Source organism: Papio anubis, chromosome 1 (genome assembly GCF_008728515.1).
Source record: "Papio anubis isolate 15944 chromosome 1, Panubis1.0, whole genome shotgun sequence".
Lineage (NCBI taxonomy): Eukaryota > Metazoa > Chordata > Mammalia > Primates > Cercopithecidae > Papio > Papio anubis.
In genome coordinates, this window is record NC_044976.1 from 165,216,463 (window position 1) to 165,234,273 (window position 17,811).

Here is a 17,811-nt window from a genome sequence, read left to right on the forward strand (position 1 = left end):
AGACTGAACTACATATTGACCTTCATAACATGAAATGAAATGGTATCCTGATTCTTTGCACATAGAACTGGCTGCAAAGAAAAGCTGAGTTAGATTACACGGCAGGGAAATAAAAGAAAGAGAAAAAGTACCTCTTACTTTTGTATGAATGTAACTGTGAAAATGGATGTATGTAATATTGGCTAAAATACACTTAGGAAGGAAATTTTAAAAGTAATACATTTGCAAAGCCACAGATGCTATGAATTTTTATGTTTCAAGACATTACAAATTGTTGTCCAAGAATGTTTTCCTAATTCCCAAACTCCCAATTTCACATAAAGGCAGGTATTTTTCCACAGCCTTGCAAAACTGCTTAATATAAAACTTTGAAGTTATTGTTAATATAAGTGAAAAACCATAATATATTCTGTTTTGATCACTTCAGATGTTTTTGGAAGAAAGGTTTATGACTATAGCATTAGTTTATTAATTACTCACATACTTCCTAGCTATTTGCTATTTGATTTGTCTCTCACTGGTTTTGTAAAACTATTATCTTGACACATCCCCTAGTAAGCTCCTTAATCTTTTCGTCCTTTTCTTTTTCTTTTTTTCTTTTCTTTTTTCTTTCCTTTTTTTTTCTTTTCTTTTCTTTTCTTTTTTTTTTTTGAGACAGAGTTTTGCTCTTATTGCCCAGGTTGGAGTGTGGTGGCGTGATCTCGGCTCACTACGACCTACGCCTCCTGGGTTCAAGCGATTCTCCTGCCTCAGTCTCCCGAGTAGCTAGGATTACAGGCAAGCACTACCACGCCCAGCTAATTTTGTATTTTTGGTAGAGACAGGTTTTCTCCATGTTGGTCAGACTGCCTCTTTTAATGTAAGTCGAACTCCCAACCTCAGGTGATCCACTCACCTCGGCTTCCCGAAGTGCTGGGATTACAGGCATGAGCCACCGTGCCCGGCCTTAGTCCTTTTCAATGTATTAGTTTTCCAGGGCTGTTATCACAAATTACCACTAACTGGGTGGTAAAAAAAAAAACACAGTTTCTCACTTTCTGGAGGTTAGAAATACTAAGTCAAGGTGTCAGCAGGGTCACGCTACCTCCAGAGATGCCAGAGAAGAATCCTTCTAGCATAGGGTGATTGCTGTCAATTCTTGTAATTCCTGGGCTTTCAATTGCATCACTCCAATATCTGCCTTCATCATCACATAGACTTTTTCATTGCCTGTCTCTCTGTTTCTGTGTCTAAATCTCCCTCTTCCTTCTCATAAAATCACCAAATCCAATATGACCTAATGTTAACTTGATTTCATCTGCAAAGACTCTATTTCCAAATAAGTCACATTCATAGTTACTGGGGGTTAGGATTTGAATGTACCTTTGAGGGGACACAATTCGACCTATGATATTCAATAAAAATCTCCCATAATCTTTTTGGTGCATTTGACACCACTGATCATTCCTTTTGAAGTTTCCTTTTGTCTTCTGTGATACTGAGTTCTTCTGTTCTTATTCTTCTATAACCTTGTTTAGCTACATCTTCTTTATTGTTTTGTCTTCTTATTGTTGTTTCCTCTATGGCATTTCCATACCTTGTATTTAGTTCTTTGTTTTCCGTAGTCTCAATCTCCATTCATATAGTCAGCACATATTGGCAACCACATATATTTATGTTTGGTGGGCATTGATTGTGTGGAGAAAAGTTAAGTATAATCCCCGACTTAGGGAGCTTAAGGTAAAACAAAGAGATACATAAAAATATGCCAAAAAGTGCAGAACTGAGTAGAAAAGAAACACAGATAATGGAAGGAGAAAGCTGTCAAGCTAGAGAAGACCAACTGAATTTTGATAAAATGAGTAAGTGTTCAACAGACCGGCTTTGTGGGTTTCTGCTCTGCTATTTTTCCCCTTGTTGGGAAGGTTTTAATCATGAAGTACATTTTATTTAATAGATATAAAATATTCATATTTTAATTTCTGTTTGTGTTAACCTTTTAATACACTTTTTTAGTATAGTTTTCAATGTATAGAACTGTTGCAAATAGAATACAGAGAATCCTTGAATACCTCATATAGAATTTCCCCTATATTTAATATCTTATATTACTATGGTACATTTGTCACAACAAATGAAGCAACGTTATAATTCATTAAAGTTTCTGGTTTACAATTGTTTCCTTATTTTAACCAAATATCTTTGCTCTGTGCCACGATCCCATTCGGGATATCACCTATTTCGGCATCGTGTCTCCTGAGGCTCCTCTAGACTGACCGTTTCTTAGACTTACCTAGTTTCCTTGAAAAATTTGAGGAGTGCTGATTAGGTATTTGAAATAACATCTCTCAGTTGGAGTTGGTCTGAAGTTTTCATCATGATTAAATAAGGGTTATGGGTTTTTGGAGAAGATTACTCACATGAAGTGTCATTTTCATTACATCCCATCAAGGATACATGATACCAACTAATTATGTTAACCTGAATCACTTGGCTGGAGTAGTGCTTGTCAGGTTTATATACTGTTTATTTAACTTATTTCCCCATTTCCATACCATGTTTATTTGGAAGAACATTACTAAGCACACCTTATGTTCAAGAGGTAGGACATTAAGCTTCACTCCTTTGAAAGGGGAATATCTACATATATTCTTTGTAATTCTTTAGTGCTGGAAATTTGTTTCTTCCCTCCCGTTAATTTATGCATTCAATAATTTATGTATATAAATATGGACTCATGGATGTTTAGTTTACATTTTGGGTTATAATCCAAAACTACTTTATTTATTTTGTCTTTCAAATTGTTCCAGATTAGGCCACTGGGAGATCTTTCAGATTGACTCCTGTATACTTTTGGCATGGCCCCATCATTTTATTTTTTTCAGTGCTTCCTTATTTTCTAACACTACCAGATAATCTCTGTTCATCTTGTATATTCCCTGCCTCAGTCCTAGAATCAGCCCTTTCTGCAAGGAGTCTTGTTTCCTTCTATTGGAGGATAGTTTTAGAAACCGAGATCTGGGTGCTGAATGTGCTTGTTGCTCTGTCACTACTGAGGTGTTATTTCTCGTAGGTCCTCTCAGCAAATAGAGAGAGGAAATGTACATATGTATACTAATCTATGTATGCACATATCTATAATAATTTCCATTTGTACCCATCCATATGTATATTAAGTTAACATGAGTTCAGACTAATGCTTCTGACTCTAACCCAATGCTACAAGATTTATTCTAGATTTCCTCCTGTTTTATGCAACCTTCCCTTCCAACAGTGAGAAGCTGACTCCTGCCATGTAACATCTATTTAATTTTGTTTAATAACAGTACACATGTATCGCATTTTGAGAATTATTCATTCTCACCCACATGAGAAATAACTTTGCCAGCTAGAATAGTACTTATGTACAGTTCCTTTTGCCTTCAGACTTACAGTTTCCAATAATCATCAAAGTTACTTAGATGAGCACCTTTTCCCTCTTCTTTAAGTGAGGTGATACCATACATTTAATAGAGTTAATTTTTAAATCTGAATTCCACCCAGAGATCCATCATCTTCCTACTTGATTATTTTTTAATTTGGATACATCAATGTTTACTCTTTGTGCTATGAAGTTTTTAAAATTTTTGTTGAAAGCATAATGTCCCATATTCACCACGATAGTAACATATGGTACTGCCAGCCTATAGAGTTGATCAATTAAAAATAAGAGAAATAGAATATTTTCTTTACCTCCATTTTTTACTTCTCCAACATTCTTTTCTTTATGTAGGTCCAAGTTTCTGACCTATATCATCTTCCTTCTGCCTGAAGTAAATCTTTTCACATTTCTTGCAGGTCTACTGGTGATGAATTCCTTCATTTTTTTGTTTGCATGAGAAAGTCTTTTTATTTCTCCTTTGTTTTTGTAGGATAATTTTTCTGGATATAGAATTCTGTGCTGATAGATCATTCTTTCAACACTTGTGGTATTTTACTCCACTCTGTTCTTGCTTTTGTAGTTTCTGATGAGTCGTCACTGCACTTCTTATCCTTGGTTCTGTAATAGGTAAGGTGTTTTTTCTTCTGGATTTTTTAAGATTTTCTTCTTTTTTTGTCTTTGGTTTTCTTAAATTTGAATATAATATTAGGAGTACTTTTTCAGTATTTATTCTGGGTGTTGTTGTCTAATCTTCCTGGAATTGTGGTTTGGGTTTATCATTAATTTTTTAATGTTCTTGGCCATTATTAATTAAAATTTTCTTCTGCTCCCTTCTCTGTTTTTTCTCCTTCTAATATTCTAATTATACATGGTCACTCCATTTGAATTTTTTCCAGAGTTCTTAAAGGTTCCTGACTGAGTTTTGTTTTTTCTTTACTTTACGTTTTTCTCCTTAAATTTAAGTTTGGAAAGTTTCTATTGACCTCTCTACAACCTCAGTGATGCTTTCCTTACCCTATTCTGGCCTACTTATGAGCTTATCCAAAGCAATCTCCATTTTTGTTACAATGTTTTTGATTTCTAGCACTTCTTTTACATTCTTTCTCAAAATTTCTATTTCTGCTTACATTATCCATCTGTTCTTACATGTTGTCCATTTTTTCCGCTAGAACCCTTAACATATTAATTAGAGTTATTTTAAATATTCTGTCTGAGAAGTCCAAGATTTGTGTCATATAAGTGTGGTTCTGATATTTGTTTTGTCTCTTCAAACTGTTTTTTGTTTTCTTTTGGTGTATATTGTAATTTTTTGTCAAAACGCAAAACATGTTATATCAGGTCATAGGAACTGAGGTAAATAGAGCTCTACTCTGAGGATTTATGATCTGATTAGAAACTGAATTTTATTTAATGCTTGCTGCAGCTATGGATGTCAAATAATTCAAATTCCTCTAGTGCCCTTGACTCTCCCTCCTTGACTTTGGGCGTTCCTAAGTATTTTTTCTCAAGATTCTGTGTCTTGCAGTTCTTTCATCTGTAATCAACAAGAGCTCTGTTGATTTGATGGTAAGGTGTTGGGGGAGGGGGTGTTTTGTATGTTTTGTAATTGTTCAATTAAATCTAATTGTGGGATGGGGGGCTGTATATTTGGCCTGTGATCTTCACAAGTGTTTTTTCTCATATAGTTTTTTTCTTTGTTTGTTTGCTTGTTTTGTTTTCAATTATCCTTCCCAAGGTGAGACAGAAAGAGTAGAAGAGGCTGGAGTGATAAGAATACCCTTCTCCATGGCTCTGGGACAATGCTCTGTTAAGTTATCTCCCTGGAGAGTTGGGATTTGTTATGGAAAAGATTCTGGGCATATTTCACAAGGATTACTCTTCCAATTCCTCATGCCAGAACAAGGTCTTTCTTGGTTCTTCATTTTGAGAACCTGGTGCTATTTCTGGAGGTAAAGCACACAAAAGTGTGTGTATGCTAGGAGGTGTGGGGTCCTGCTGAGTCTGTGGTCTCTGGGGTTTCTCATTTTCATTCTAGTCCACACTTGGTCTCTAGAAATTTGTCAAAATTATCATTTAATTCTTATTAGTTTATGGCTTCAGCTACTTTTGCTTGAGATAAGTGGACCTGGGCTGTGACTCTCTGAATTTACTTCTACAGATTTCAGGATGATGGTTTGCCTGCAAAATCAATTCTTTATTGGGCTCAAGAAAAGTCACTGATTTCCAATTTATCCATCTTTTCCTTGTTGTAAGAATAGGAGTGCCTACTTCTTAGATTTTGACATATGAGAGCTGAAAGTCCTTTATATTATTGACATGAATGTCTCAGTTGCTCAAATACATGGGTATCTTGATTGGGTATAGTCATCATGATCTTTGTCTTTGGCATCTAAAAAAGCTAGAGGAAGGCATGACAGAATGGTCCAAACCTAATATGTTTGCCTAGCTTGCACAATTGAAGCAATGTTTCAGACCAGGAGAATAAATAGTGTTTGGTCTTCTCACAGAAGAGTTAACCTAAGCAGGGGCACTATCAGGTTACTTCCAAGTTTAACAGCCCCAACGAAACAGTATAAGCCATTGAAGACTACAGAGGCTTAGACAAGAAAGTGCCATGTTCTCAAACTGACATAGGAGTGACAAAATGTGGCCCTGGTACGTTGTCTTAAACATTGCAAGTGCTTTTTAAAAATAACCCTTTAAAGGAAAACCAAGTCATGCTAATGACAAATCATCAATGAGTTTATTGACAAATCATCAGTAAATTCTAGAACAATATAAACTCTTTTTTTTTTTTTTTTTTTTGAGACGGAGTCTCGCTCTGTCGCCCAGGCTGGAGTGCAGTGGCCGGATCTCAGCTCACTGCAAGCTCCGCCTCCTGGGTTCCCGCCATTCTCCGGCCTCAGCCTCCCGAGTAGCTGGGACTACAGTCGCTGCCACCTCGCCCGGCTATTTTTTGTATTTCTTAGTAGAGACGGGGTTTCACCGTGTTAGCCAGGATGGTCTCGATCTCCTGACCTCGTGATCCACCCGTCTCGGCCTCCCAAAGTGCTGGGATTACAGGCTTGAGCCACCGCGCCCGGCCCTAGAACAATATAAACTCTTGATGCATGTTCAGATTCTGTTACAATGACGACTTTTGATAATGGCTTCTACTGAGAAAACTGCTTATGTATCACATTGCATATCATCCTAGCACAACTGACAAAACATGCTGACTTTGAATAAAGCCAAAATCCAAGGCATAATTCAAGGTACCTTGTTGGGAACTATTTGGACTATAATTCAAAGAAATTGTAAAGATGAGCTGTTGATTCATCAGCCATTAACTACAAAAAAGGAGCTTCAACACTTGACTGATTGTTTTGGATATTGCAGATAGCACATACCACAATTAAAAATTTTACTACAGCCTCTAGACTAATCAAACAGACTATCAGATTAATATCTACAGTTCATGGCTTTGAAATCAGTCCAAATATTAGTAACTGAAGCCCTGAAGCTCATATCTCCTTCCATGACATTGCAAATAATCTGTTTCTAGCCACAGAGCTGATTGAAACCTATGGCAAAAGACCATGCGTACTCCTCAGCCTCTAGAATTCATACTCAAGGACTTTCTCCTGCTACAGAGAAGTGCTCCTACTATTTCTCTTACAGATTTAGATTATCTCACCTCAAAAAATGTCATTACTGTTTAGCGGAGCCTCCAAATAGAAGCTAGAACTTGGCCATGCTACCAACTCCACCTTTCCACAAAGATTTCATGACTGTCTGTAAAATAGTCTGCATACAGAGAAAACAAAATCAGTGCAATGAAGCAGCCTTCCAACACAATAATAGACTAACAATAATTTATGGCATTGATTGCTCTTCAAAATGAGATGCACATCAAATGGTGTTCCTAGACGTCCCAATATTTACTGAAATTTACCTTTACGTAGACTTCTGGGCCAACACTCATAGCCTGAAAATATACATACTCAGGACTGTGTTTGTATGATAGCATAGGAAAGAGCTGGCCCACTAGGAACGCATGAGTCATGGAGTGGGGAATGATAAAATTTTGAGAAGGAACAGTATCCCTCCCTTCTTTTAATAACAGTATTGTTAAATATATGTGCCATCTCTCATTTCTTTTATTTTTTTGTGGCTACCATGACCTCTGAATATATATAGATTTTTTTTTAGATGCGTTTTTTAACCTCAATATGTGAAAGATCATATTGTTCAAAGTAAGGATACTTGAGCAGACATGAACTTGGACATTGACTGTGCCTCAAGTGGTTTTACACACCCCCGCTTCTGCCACCATGGACTACTATGAGAATAATATGGTGACTTTTGTTTCCCTGTAAAACTCACCACCCTGGAGAAAGGACATTCAGTCTGTCTATTCCCAAGAGAAAATGCAAACTTTAATTGGTTTGGTTTAAAAGTACTCAACCCTGAGAGATGGACGGGAGGATGAGAGCTCTTAAATAATTTTGTCTTTTGCTATTACACATATGTAAAAATAACCTGAAATACTCTTTTACAAATCTTTTGGGCAATGTCCCATAATACAAATCCCTTACAAATTTGGATATATTACATTCCACTTGATCCACCTTGTGGTTTCTCACTGACGCTCCACTCTCAGAAAATACTGTGCAACCCACTCTACTCCCAAACATACTGTGAAACCCACTACGGGTTTGTGTCAACCAGAGCTAAATTACTTACACATAATGAGTGCCCCCAGGGGATGAGAGACAAATATGAATGGTTTGGAGGCTCATTTCCTTCTCTCTCTCTCTTCCCCCACCCCCCCAGACGGAGTCTGGCTCTGTCCCCCAGACTGAAGTGCAGTGGCCCGATCTCGGCTCACTGCAAGCTCCACCTCCCGGGTTCACGCCATTCTCCTGCCTCAGCCTCCCGAGTAGCTGGGATTACAGGCGCCCGCCACCACGCCTGGCTAATTTTTTTTTTGTAATTTTAGTGGAAACGGGGTTTCACTGTGTTAGCCAGGACGGTCTCGATCTCCTGACCTCGTGATCTGGCGGCCTCGGCCTCCCAAAGTGCTGGGATTACAGGCGTGAGCCACCGCGCCCGGCCCCTCTCTCTCTTTTTTTTTTTTTTTGGTAGTATAACAAGGATCTGGCCCAGCTTGAGCCAATCTGGGGAGAAACAAGACGCTTGTCTGACATCAGCATTCTTGTCATTCAAGGTCTTTCCAAGTGCACTTGCTTTACAGATCTTGGCTGTAAGTATGCCTAGTCCCTAGTATTGTTCCTGAGAGTCCCTGAAACACTTTTTGCTAATTAAATTATGCATTTCTATATCCATCCTAAGCTAAGTTAAATATTTGTGACAAGAAAATAGGACACATTCTCTCATTCTCTCTCTCTCTTTTTTTTTTTTTTGTGATTCTCATTTCTACATCCATCCTGTACAGGTAGGCTTCTCCCTCATGGAATATTGGTCGTGGTCCACATAGACCGTCAATGTTTTGCCTATACTGTGAAATGAGAGCTCAGGGGATTGCTTGGAATCAGCTTTTAAGTTTTACCTGAAGATCAAATGTCTTTAATAGTTGCATGATTCTTCAGATTTTCTATTTCTCTTTTAATCAGTTTTCTCAACTTCTAATTTTTCTAGAAATTTGCCTATCTCATATGCATTTTCAAATATGTTGGCATGAATTTGTTCATAATTGTCTCATTGTGTTAATCTTAATATTATTTAATTTTGCCTGTTCTCTTTTTAGTTCTGCTTAGTCTTAATCTTATCTGAGGTTTACCTACTTTATTCGTAATTTCAAAAACATCAATACTCTCATTTAATTGCCAAAGAGGGTTCCATGGGTGTATTTAGTATCAAAACTGTGAAGTATAGTCCTACTGTTAGTCTTAAATACTCTCATTTCATTGTTTCCTATTTTTGTTAGGTTTAACGTTCGTTTTAAGGTTCCAATGCTTACATTCAATTTCATACTTAATTTTTCAATTTTTTTCAAATCTTAGATTTATTTCTAAGTGGATTTATTTTTTGCCACAAGTCTTTCCAAATATGGCTCTTCTGTTATCGAGATCTTAATTTTGATTCATCTTTTTTCTCCCTGTATTTCATCATCAAATTTTTAGGATAAGCTGTTGTTGGACTCTATTCCTTGATTTCCTGCACATTCATAAATTTGTTTCTTTTATACTAAAATGTCAACTTGACCGAATATAAAAAGTATTGAGTCACACTTCTTTTTTCTAAGGACTTTATGAATATTCCACTCATTTTTAGTCTGTGATTACGTGCAAGAGTCATTCAGATTTTTCTCCTTTCCATGACTTTCTCTGAATACCGATAGGGTACTTTTTACTTTGTAACCAATTTTAATTTAATTTCATTTACATTGTTAAAATCACAAAATAAGGTATATTGTCTTACCAAGTCAAATAACACTGACATATAGAAAAGAAAATATCAGTAGCATTTATATACCCCCTCCTTAAGCCAGTTTTCCACTTTTTAAATATAAATATTTATTGCTTACAACACAGTTAGAGAAAATGTAGAAATCATACGTCTAGGATGAATTACTATTTAAAATGTAAATACAATCATGTAAGCAACATGCAGATTAAGAAACACTACAAGAGTAGTAGCATTCCAGAAGTTCCTGCATGCCCCCTTCCATTAGCTTGAGTAACCATTAGCTTGACTTCTAACAGCTGAAATAGTTTTGCCTATCCTTTTTGAATAAAAAACAAGAAGTTATTTGGCAAAAATAAAATATGCATAGTCAGAAATAAAAATGGGATACAATATTGTTTGTATTTTGTGTTAAGGAAAGCATTGTATACAGTGTAGTATCACACAAAAAGGTATGTGTATATTCTTAATAATAATATTTGAATTAAATTTTGTGAGCTATGTGAAGGGAGGCTAAATTTTTTTTTTTTTTTTTTTTTTTTGAGACGGAGTCTCACTCTGTCGCCCAGGCTGGAGTGCAGTGGCTGGATCTCAGCTCACTGCAAGCTCCACCTCCCGGGTTCACGCCATTCTCCTGCCTCAGCCTCCTGAGTAGCTGGGACTACAGATGCCCGCCACCTCGCCCGGCTAGTTTTTTGTATTTTTAGTAGAGACGGGGTTTCACCGTGTTAGCCAAGATGGTCTCGATCTCCTGACCTCGTGATCGCCCGTCTCGGTCTCCCAAAGTGCTGGGATTATAGGCTTGAGCCATTGCGCCCGGCCGGGAGGCTAAATTTTTATACCTGCAGGTATCAGTGGTTGTACTTATGTGAAATCCTGGGCATTGAGAAAGATTTGGAGAAACCAGAACTTTCATATATTGCTAATGGGAATGAACATTGGTACAATTACTTTAAAGAACTCTTTAGCAGAATCTACCAATTTTGAAAATATTCACATGTTGCAGTCTATCAGTTCCATTCCTATGTATATATTTAAAAAATTTATAGGCATGTTCACCAAAAGACATGATACGTATTAAAATTCCAATAGCCCTTATGATGGAATTGGTGCCTTTTTAAGAAGAGATCCAAAAGAGCCTACTTTCTCTTAACCTCTCTCTCTCTGTGTCTCTCTCTCTCTCTCTCTCTTTCTCTGTCTCTCTCCCTTTCTCTCTCTCTCTCCCTTTCTCTCTCTCTCTTACTCTTTCCCTACCACATGAGGATATTGCAAGACGGCAGCCATCTGCGAACCTAAAGGAAGGTACTCACCAAAACCCAGACCATTCTGACATCTTGATCTTAGATTTCAAACCTTCAGAACTGTGAGAATTAAATGTTTGTTATTTAAGCCACACAATTTTTGGTATTCTATTTTAGCAGCCCAAATTGTCTAGGAAAATACATTACCCCAAACTACAATGCTTTATTACCACTCACCCACCCACCCACACACACACACACACACACACACACACACACAAATGCTAAAATGAAAAAAATCCCGTCATAAGGGCTCCACCCCCATGCCCATGACCAAAGGCCCCGTGCACTAATGTCATTCCATTGCAGGGTAGGCTTTCAACATGAATTTCGAGGGACATAATCATGCAGTCCATAGCACTTATTTAACAGTTTTATAATCTTCTACAGCTTTTCTTCTATGTGCATATATAAAGATATAGAGAGGATTTTTTTCTATGTTATCTTCATTTGTTATTTAACATTTAATCATGCAAATAATTATTTATAACATGTGTATAAGGGCATACTGTAAAATAAACCTACATCTGCTTAAGAAATTGAATGTTATCTTTGTAGAATTCTTGATCTATCTTTGAAATTCAATATTTTCAAAAGCATTTTTTTGGCTTTTAATCATCATTTTAAATTTATTATTAATTTTTAATTAATTCAGCTCCAGAAGCAGTGAGTTGAGATAATCATACTCTTCGGTTCAAAAGCACTTTAGTTGTTTTGTTTTATTTTCTTATCCTCTCTTATTGCCACTCCCTCTCTGATTTTTCTTTCCTCCTACCAACTGCCAAACACATTAAAATATTTGATGGATAAACATTAGTCTGCATGTTCTTCCAAAATATATGTTTCACTTTTTCATAGAAATTATTTTTCCTACACATCCTATACTAGCTCTTAAATTTTTTATTCTGTATTATGTTTTAAATACCTGTCATGTTTATATATATGTTGCTGCATAGTTTTCATAATGTACACCAATCACAGATGACTTGTCTATCCCCTCAGTGACAGTCACTTTAACTGCTCCAACTTCTTTCTATCCCAACAATAATGCAGTACATGCCTTTGTACATGTGTCTTTATGGGTGATTGTGAAGACATCTCGGGGTATAGATTTTGAGCTGCATTCCTTTTCCAAAAAGTTTATGTATACTAAATACAATTTTATACTAACTAATTGCTCTCTGGAATATCTACATCAGTCTGTATTCCAATACAGTAGACAAAGGTTCTTATATCCTTATATCTCACTATTGTTTTAAAATTTGTATTTCTGTAGTTACTAATCTATGTAAACATTTCTTCCTAAACTTCAGATAGTTGTTAGCTTTCTTTCCTTTTCTGTAAAATTCCTCTTCATATCCTTCTCTATGAAAAACTATACTTTTAAATTATTGATATAATTGATATGCATAAATTTCTTACGTATTTCTTACTTATTCTCAACTAACCCCTAATTAATTTTATGTATTGTAAAAGTCAGATTTTCCCAATCTGTCATTGGCTTGGTTTGTTAACTTTAACAGTTGTTCCTTTGTTCAGAAAAGGCATTGATTTTCTAAGTTTATTTTGTATCCAGCAATCTTTATGCATTCCTTTTTTTTTTTTTTTTTTTTTTTTCTGAGACAGAGTCTTGCCCTGTCATCAGGCTGGAGTGCAGTGAGGACATCTCCGCTCCCTGCAACCTCTGCCTCCTGTGTTCAAGTGATTCTTCTGCCTCAGTACCCCAAGTAGCTGGGACTGCAGGTGCCCATCACCATGCCCGCTAATTTTTGTATTTTGAGTAGAGATGGGGTTTCACCATGTTGGCTTGGATGGTCTCTATCTCTTGACCTCCTGATCCGACCACCTTGCCCTCCCAAAGTATTGGGATTACCAGCATGAGCCACCATATCCGGCCTTCATGCACACTTTTATCATCTTTAATAGTTTGCCTATGCATTCAGCTCCTCCAGTGTTTTTCTTAGTTTTATTGTTCTATATCATTTTCTTAGAATACAATATGCTGTCTTAACCTATAAAGGATTCTTTTCTTTTCAGAAAAGTATAGTAAATTTTTGAATTTTTTTTTTTTTTTTTTTTTTTGAGACGGAGTCTGGCTCTGTTGCCCAGGCTGCAGTGCAGTGGCCGGATATCAGCTCACTGCAAGCCCCGCCTCCCGGGTTTACGCCATTCTCCTGCCTCAGCCTCCTGAGTAGCTGGGACTACAGGCGCCCGCCACCTCGCCCGGTTAATTTTTTTTGTATTTTAGTAGAGACGGGGTGTCACCGTGTTAGCCAGGATGGTCTCGATCTCCTGAACTCGTGATCCGCCCGTCTCGGCCTCCCAAAGTGCTGGGATTACAGGCTTGAGCCACCGCGCCCGGCCTTGAATTTTTAAAATATGTTTTCTATTATCATATATGGATTACATAATTGGTTTTTCTCATATTCAGTAACAGCAATTATGCATAATTGTATTTTCTTTTTCTTTTATATGTATCTCTAATCTGTCTTATTTATCATTTTTAAGAATTCCACATTGATTCTTTCAAGTCTTTCTTTCATGTCCTAAAATATAGAACAGGGATAAATATATGTTTGTGTGTGTGTGTGTGTGTGTGTGTTCATGGTGGGGGGTGTATGTGTGTTTATATGTACACAACGCTGCTAATGTTGCTTTTATTTTTGTATTTGTTTTGTTTCTCTTATCTTTTTCTGAGCTCTGTGAACGTACTTTTCATTTCTGGTCTTATAACTGGTTTATGTTTTCTTTAAGTCTTTTGAACTCAAGAAGATTTGATTAGAAACGATCTTTTGGTTTTTGGTAATTGTTCTAGTCGTATTTTTAACTCTCTTTTTCTTCCTATATTGCTTTTTTCTTATTTAATTTTTAATCTAGGAGTATGCCATCCATGTTTGTTTCTTTCTGATTATTATTAATTTTGAGTGGGATGCACATATCTGGTTTAAATATCTGCTGAAATAAAATTCAAGATGAGAGATGTAAGCTAAAGCAGTGAACACTTAGGACATATCCTCATCATCTTCGTTTTGTCATCTCCTTGGTAATAGTCTCCACTTTCTTATTTACCTTTCTCATGTCTGCTGAGCAGAAAATCTTTGGAGTTTTCATTTCCACAGTAAAGCCCTATGTTCCAGGTGTCTGTGACATTTTTAGAATCTATTAATTTATTTTCTGCTGGCTTTGATTAGCTGTCACCAAGGTGATTGGGGTGTATGTACTATCATCTTGACTGATTTCTGAAAAGATGGCATATATATCTGGCTTCTTATTCAGCCTTTCTACACTCCTCAGTCTTACTTTATAATACTGTATCCTATTCTCATGTTCCATGTAAGATATCTTTGATCCTTTCAGAGCTGTGCCATCTATTTTGAAGAACCTCTGCACTATTTAAAATATCTCTTAGTGTTTGCACTTACTCTTGACACTTTTTCCCATTTTGGTCCCGATAATTTTTTATTTTTTGGAGTTTGTGATTTAAAATGTGATTGTCTCCTGGTCCCATTGATGACACAGCACTCCATATTTTTTTATACTTGGTGGTTGTTTCAGTTGGCAACACAGAAGGAGATGAATAAAATTGCAAAAGTGAAGAATGCTCAATTCATGCAGTTAAAAATGATGTAAAAGTAATTATTAAAATTATGTAAAACATTGGGCAAAATGTTTTTCATTGTTCAAAACAGAGCCTCACCCTGTTGCCCAGGCTAGAGTGCAGTGGTGTGATCTCAGTTCACTGCAACCTCTGCCTCCCGGGTTCAACCCATTCTCCTACCTCAGCCCCCAGTAGCTGAGATTACAGGCATGCACCACCACATCCTGCTGATTTTTGTATTTCTAGTAGAGACAGGTTTTCACCATGTTGGCCAGGATGATCACAAACTCCTGATCTCAGGTGATCCACCCACTTTGGCCTCTCAAAGTGCTGAGATTACAGGCATGAGTCACCATTCCAGCCCGGTTAAAATATTTTTAATTGCTTATCTTTGAAAGTCTGCTATTATTGGGAAATTTATTTTTCTATGGGATCAGATGGACTGATGATTTGTGGTGGGTGTGTAATCACTGCAGAACAAAATTTGGGACCTGAACATGGAATGTTAGTCCGTGCCAATTATTTGAAAATTAGCATCCAAAAAACAATAACATTTGTTCTGAAAAATTGTAAAGTTCTTTCACTACCTAGTTTTACTAGGAAAAGATTCTGGCATTGGGCCAATGATGACTGATAATTATTCATAGCACTATTGAAGAGATTGATGTATTTTCCTAGGAATTTTTTCAGGTGTAAGTGATAGAAATTCAGTTCTCTTAAGCAAAGAGATAACTTATTGATTCCTATGACTGGGTACTCTAGGAGTGGTGCTTGCTTTAGTCATAGACAGATCCAGAAGCTTAAAAATAAATCTTGTGTTGCTGCAAAGTGTTAGGTATTTTCGGACCATTCACAATATGGACAGACATAGCCCCTAGTTAGAAATCTAGCAGAGCAAGAATTTTTGTCTCCTGATATCCATACATGAAAGATTCCTCTTCACCATTGCTTATACTCTTTGAACCACATTAGATCATATGCCCATGCAAGTATATAGAAAGGGGTGGTAGAATACCACCATGATCTAATTAAAAACATAGGAGTTTTATATATAGGAACAGGATATTGACAGATGAAAATTTATTAATAAGTCCAATGTAATTAATTGGGACAAATATTATAATATCCTGAGTGCAATATGATCTCAGAATAGGCTTCACATTTCTATTTTGAGTACAGTATATGCAGGGACCCTGAAGTCTATTCTACTTTGTTTTGTTCTGAAAAGAACTGGACAAAGACAGACTAGACTATTTTAGTAATCTTTATTCTTTAGTTGTAGATTGGAAAACCAAAGACTTGAGGTATCTGTTCTGGTAGCTCTAGGTTTTGTTGGGAATCCGAGGTTTAAAGATATTCTCTTATTTCTGTTGGAAGTGAATAAACTAAGTCTTCAGAGCTTCTGACAGCTATCTTGAAATCACAAGGAGGGATGTAGAAGGAATGGCAATTGCATGCAGAAGAACTAAGTCCTTTGTGGCATCCATAGGTCACTATATTAAGCTTTTGCTAAAGCTGTACTATGTCCGAATTTCCCCATATGTGACATAATAAATTTATTTAATTTTAAAAATGACATTGTAGATCATATATCTGCTACTTACAATTCAGAACATCCTAAGGGATATACTGGGACATTTTGATCCTTGACCTTTATGAATAGTGGCAAAACCTCCTTGTTTGAGAATTTACAGTCTGCTAATTTGGATAAGTCATATTGACCTGGATGTTATTTGATGTTCCTCTTACGACTCCTCTTGCTCTAACTAACCGATAGAATCTTCCCCTTATATCTGACATCCCCACTTCACATTTGACTTGACTTCTTAACTTGGCTCTTCTTTCACAGTTCAGTTTCTGCACTATCTCTACTAAACAAAAAAGATATCTTTTTTTCCTTCTGGGTTATGATTTGGGCATTTATGTTTTCTCCCCTATTTGATGAATTGCTGCTTATTAGTTCACACATGACTTTAGCGTGAATAACCTGGTTTCTAGATTACTCTTTCTAATAATGGTTGAGCTTCATCTATGCACTTGGAATCGTCCTTCACCTGTGGTTGGCTTTATTAGGAACTTATCCTTAGGAAGAGTTTTAGCAATGAAGGGAATTGAGAATGAAAAATACGTGGGATATTTAAAAACAAGGTTATCTGATTTCCTATAATCACAATCTTAGCCTCATTTGACTCATGTTCTAGTTTAATTAAACTATAAATAAAATATGTTTGAAGAGTTGCCTGAATAAAACAGATAAGCCATCAAAAAATTATGGCCTTAGATAATTTGATCGTCAACTCCTAGGAAAACAGCCTATTCCTGATTCAGGAAATTAGTTGAAAACTCATTTTTGGCCGTCAGGTCATTAACATCTAATGGCATTCAGTATTTCTGTACCACACTGTGCAACCTGGGGATTTTCCCAGGGCTTAAGTACAAGTGAGCTTGTAGGCTTGCAGGCAAAAAGAAAGGAAATAGAAAGTGTAAAGCACAAAATAGAGTTGCTTTTTATTTCTGCTTCTTGATCTGGGTGAATGCCTTGTCAAAAATGTTAATAGTCCTAATATGCTGAAATATCATATCTTTCTGCATATTAATAGGTATTTTAATATGCTTTGCATTGATATTTGAGTGGGAGGTGGTGAATTTTTCTCTTAATTATTGATTTGGTTATGACATTTCCAGATTGCTTTTTTGCCATATCCTTATTTTTTGCAACCGTAAAGCTTGCGTGGACCCAGTGTAAAAATTGCATTACTCATTTAGCTCTGTAGCACATGTTCAGCTTGTTGCATCTGAACTCAATATGGTGCATATATTTTTTTGCTATGCATGTGAATGTAATTCAAGATGCTTGTTTTAATTTTAAATGCCTACATGCTCTGGCTTCTAACTACAGAATATTTAAGGTTTTCTGATTATCCATATTTATTATTTCCAGGGGAGTCCAGAAGAATCACTGAACAGCCAGATTTTTTTTCTTTTTAACTTTAGTACATTTATGTTGTTTCCGTTGCTCTGAGGGTACATATTATAGTTTATCTTTTTGGATATAATCAAAACTGTTCAACCTGTGGAGTAAAACTTGAAAAGCATAATTAAAT